Below are 5,408 nucleotides of genomic sequence, written 5' to 3'. Positions count from 1 at the left end.
AACGTTGATGGAATACTCTCTTTCTAATTCTGAAGGTGGCAGGGGTAAAATACAGGGAGCGAAACGCTATTTAAAATTTGTATTTGTTACTATATATATATATTCGTGTGTGTGTTCAAAAATGGTTCAAATGGCTCTGAGCACTATGGGACTTAACATCTGAGGTCATCAGTCCCCTAGAACTTAGAACTACTTAAACCTAACTAACCTAAGGACATCACACACATCCATGCCCGAGGCAGGATTCGAACCTGCGACCGTAGAGGTCGCGCGCTTCCAGACTGAAGCGCCTAGAACGGCTCGGTCACTGCGGCCGGCGCCAATATGTGCTAGTGTGGTAGTGGTGGCGGTAAAAATTCACATGCTTGATATTTGGCTCCCAAGAAGATAATAAGGCCAAAGGCCTTGCCGCAGTGGTAACACCGGTTCCCGTCAGATCACCAAAGTTAAGTACTGTCGGGCTAGGCTAGCACTTGGATGGATGACCAACTGGTACCCCGAGCGCTGCTGGCAAGCGGGGTGCACTCAGCCCTTGTGAAGCAAACTGAGGAGCTACTTGATTGAGAATTAGCGGCTCCGGTCTCGGAATCTGACACAGGCCGGGAGAGCGGTGTGCTGACCACGTGCCCCTCCGTATCCGCATCCAGTGACGTATGTGGGCTGAGGATGACATGGCGGCCAGTCGGTTCCTTTGGGCTTTCATGGCCTGTGCTGGAGGAAGGGGATAATAAGAGGTATTGCTCAGTTTGTGACTTTTAGCCACAACTCCAATGACCTTTGTTAATCCTAAATCATCTCCGTGGTTTTGTAATGGGGTGAACGATTGTGGTAATTTTAATAGTGATCCTTCTGTTGAACTGGGAAGTTAACCTCGCTCACTGCTGGTGTTTGAGAAGTTCCTTTCGTACTTATCTGTATCAATACACAGAAGCAACAAGGATGCCAGTATTGAATTCGTACAAGCACTTCTCAGAGTTATTCATGCGAGATAGACTCGTAGTATACACTTCATAACAGGTAGAAAGTAAAAGCTGAATACAAGGTCTCGTTGCTATATAAATCAATAAAATCCTCTCCATGTTAAAATCACACTTCAGGAATAATGAAGAACACGTCAGACCTTTTAGTTAGCGCTGGGAGATGGTGTCTCTAAGAATCTTACCCTCAGGCCCATGCGCTACTTTCAGCTCTGTGAGCTACCCAGAATACACAAAACAAAAGTGCTCCTTACACCCATCTTGAACGCCATTGGGACGTCTTCTTATTCTGCATATGCATCGTATCAGGAATAAGGATGGTGTCATCAGCGAAATTAAGCATCTGCGTCTTGAAGAAAGATATACAGTGCTCTCATTATTTACACGTGTCAAAGACAACATAGAATGCTCGCCCAGTTCTTTTATAGTACAGGATGTCCCACACAAAATTGTCACGCCTCTCGCCCGATATTCAAGTACCACTGAACTAACTAAAAAAAAATAGATAATAGTAACGTTAAAGAACAAGTTGTTCTTGTTTACAAGAGATGCAGGAAGTGATGCAAAAAATGTTGCTGCTAAAGTCATCGGTCCCTAAGCTAAATTATCCTAAGGACGAACACACACACCCATGCCCGAGGGGGGACTCGAACCTCCGCCGGGACCAGCCGCATAGCCCATGACTGCAGCACCCTAGACCGCTCGGCTAATCCCGCGCGGCCGGAAGTGATGCCCATGGTCATTTAGGCATCGCTGGCTTCGTGTGTTGTCGTTACCAGTAGTAACACACTGTAATTCTATAGGCGCGATGCTGTTAATTTCTCTAGTAATGTTCCATTTAAGACTGTCTATTGTGGGAGGACTGTCAGCATACACTTCGCTCTTTACTCTGCCCTATAAATAAAAATCAGACGATGTTGAGTCCGGGGACATTGGCGGCCAGAGGTCTCTACTGACAAGTCTGTCTTCAGAGAACACGTTGGTGCTGTGGCTGGGTGTGTGAGCTGTTGTTCCATCTTGGTGGAATACTGCAAACTGCTTCTTTATGTCTTTATGTCTAGCACTGTTTAAGAATTAACTGAAAAATATGGGTCTAGTAATGCGCATGCTGGACAATGCGCACCAAACACCTAGAGAGGTTCTTTATCCAAAATATGCAATTCTGGGAGTTTAAATACCCTGAAAAATGAAACCACGCCACACCTGACATGAAGAAAAGCAAGGGGTCCAAGTGACTGTTATCGATTAATGTCAACAGCCAGTTGCAAAAATGAACTCTTTTTTTTCCTGATCCTCAAATTTCAACTCTCCACTACACACACACGAGAGGCTTTTAATTACCTTTGGTACACGGTGACACGATGTACGAGATACACCAATCTGCTGTGGTAACCTCCTTACCGACTTGCGGGAACTTCTCGTAATGTCCACGTGAATTCTATTTATAGTTCCCGGGTTTCTCATTGTCGGTCGTCTTTTCCTCTGTACATTATGAACGGATCCTACAATCCTCCATTTCTTGTGCAGATCTTGAATAGTGCTGGTCGTGGGGCATTTTATATCAGGATCCATCGCTTCATATATTTCTTTACATTCATCGATGGAGACGTCTTTAAGTAAGATTCAACAATATCAATTCGCTGTTCTGATCCAAGATTGCCCATTTCTTTAACAACTCAATAACACGAGCTTCTCGTAGCAACGGACTCACGAACACGCAGCTCGCCTCGACTTCCCGATAAAATGTAGTGTAGCCAACGTTCCGGGTAGCATACATTTCACGCCAGGTGAGGGGAACCCTACGTCATAGTGACGTAACGCTACGTCATCGTGAAGTAAATAAACCTAAGCCAACTTCATGAGTACGTATATCGATCTTTGCAGTTGTACTACAGAAGTTGCACCGATAACGTGAAAGCTAAATGTGTGGTATGCTCATCCCAGTTAAATTATTTATTAAGATGTAATCTCAACAATTTTGGATGTTATTGTGTGTTTCTTAGTGTAATGAATGTCTGAACGAAGGTACCATAACAATAACGAAAGCCAAAAATAGCGTCTAATCATTTTTTTAAAGAAATCCCATTAATTGTGCACAAATCATGTGGATAGAAACGTGAAACAGAGAGAAATTAGAGTGTTTCGTGTTTTTATAAAAGCCAATGGATTGTACATAATTCTTCTGGGTAGAAACATTAAACTGAGAAATTAATGTGGTTCCAAAGATAATTCCAAATGTTGCTAGAATTTTAATTTTGCCTTCATGCTATAGATCAGCAAAGAAACTTTTGCTGTTCAGAAATAAATTATAGCTGTTGATTGTAATGTACTGACTTGTTATAACACGTGTCATTATTTTCCTTCATACGTTGTATATTGTGAAAAAACAGTGACATACAAGTCACATTTACCAGCATTTTAAGCAACTGAAAGCAGTGAGTGCTATTGCCATTTTCAGCTACTTTTTGTATGACACTCTCGGCAATATGGAAATATCTATAGTAAACACCCCCAAAATTTATACCATGTCTATTGAGAGAATAAGCCCGCATCTCGTGGTCGTGCGGTAGCGTTCTCGCTTCCCACGCCCGGGTTCCCGGGTTCGATTCCCGGCGGGGTCAGGGATTTTCTCTGCCTCGTGATGGCTGGGTGTTGTGTGATGTCCTTAGGTTAGTTAGGTTTAAGTAGTTCTAAGTTCTAGGGGACTGATGACCATAGCTGTTAAGTCCCATAGTGCTCAGAGCCATTTGAACCATTTTTTTGAGAGAATAAACAAACACAGTATTCCATCATCGCATATGAAACATCACTTAGAGCTGCTAAAATCTGTGGGTTGTTGAGGGTTTTTTGTCAAGTAGGTTACCCATTGTGACAGTCAGTGTTCAACATATTTGGCAACTACTAGGAAATTTAATTTTTTTATAGTTGATACTCCTTAAATATTAAAATGTAACAATTGTAGACGAAATATCATTGTTTTTTCACAGTATACAGGATATAAAGAAAAATAATGACGTTTGTTATAAACAGGTTACATAATTCATTATAATCATCAGCAATAATTTATTTCTGAAGAGCAAAATTTTCTGAGTTGATCTGCAACATGAAGGCAAAATTAAAATTCCAGCAACATTCGGAATTATCTTTGGAACCACATTAATTTCTCAGTTTAACGTTTCTGTCCAGAAGAATTATGTACAATTCATTGGCTTTTATAAAAATACGAAACATTTTAATTTCTCCCTATTTCACGTTTCTGTCCACATGATTTATGCACAATTAACTGGATTTTTTTTTAAAAATGACTACTCGCTTTTTTTTACTTTCGTTGTGGCTATGGTTCCTTCGTTCAGATATCCGTCATGTTCATGAAACACACAATAACATCCGACATTCTTGGGACTAGAGCTTCATAATTAATTATTTCGCGTTTCCGTCGACACAATCATGCACGATTCATGGGATTTTTTTGAAATGATTACAAGCTTTGTTTGACTTTCGTTATGTTCATGAAATACCAAATAACATCCCAAATTCTTTGGATTACAACTTAATAATTAATTACTTCGAGTTTCTGTCCACATGATTTATGGACGATTCACCGGATTTAAAAAAATGACTGCCAGCGTCTCTTTTTTTCTTTCGTTATGGTTCCTTCGTTCAGACATTCATTATGTTCAAGAAACACACAATAACATCCCAAATTGTTGGGATTCCAGCTTAATAACTTACTGAACTGGACTGAACATACAGCACAACTTCTGTAACTTCGTTTCTACACGTGTATTTACGCTTTCACGTTACCATGTAACCTCTGTGGTACAACTGCAAAGATCGATATACGTACTCATGAAGACGATTTAGGTTTATTTACGTCAGTATGGCGTAGCGTCACGTCACTATGACGTAGGCTTCTCCTCACCTAACGTGAGATGAATTCTACCCAAACTTTACGGGCAGTGTTGCCACTTCACAAGCACTTCGACCAGAGATGTTTAACTGGCACGTGAGACGTACAGTTGTTATGTGGGACACCCTGTGTGTTAGTTTTCAGCACACCTTGATATCATCGCATTCAGTGTTTCAGTCAGATGGAAGGCGATCCAGTCGACAGTCCGTTAGCTCCATCCGTAGCAAACCTTTTTACAGAGTAATTTTATGACTTCACCTTTGATGTGTCTCGAGCAAAACCTAATTGCTGTTATTGCTAGGTCGAGGACACATCGTTTAACTCGCCGTGTGAGCGTGAACAGAATTCATGACCGCATCACCTTTACAACACAGTAGGATACAGACGGTGCGTTGCCTTTCACAAATTGGTGTGTCACTCATAGTGTGCACAGGAAACCCACCGGTATGTACCAGTGGCACCGTGGCATTCATCAACATTTGAAAATCGTGTAACTGTCAAATTTTCTCGCACTGCAGATG

General features: G+C 41.4%; 1 pseudogene; it reads left to right on the top strand.

Annotated features, from left to right (window-relative positions):
- The first annotated feature begins 395 nt into the window (after nucleotides 1–395).
- On the top strand, nucleotides 396–513 carry LOC124617437 (annotated as a pseudogene).
- Nucleotides 514–5,408: the final 4,895 nt, after the last annotated feature.

This window comes from Schistocerca americana, chromosome 5 (assembly GCF_021461395.2).
Source record: "Schistocerca americana isolate TAMUIC-IGC-003095 chromosome 5, iqSchAmer2.1, whole genome shotgun sequence".
NCBI lineage: Eukaryota > Metazoa > Arthropoda > Insecta > Orthoptera > Acrididae > Schistocerca > Schistocerca americana.
This window is presented reverse-complemented; position numbering and strand designations above follow the sequence as displayed.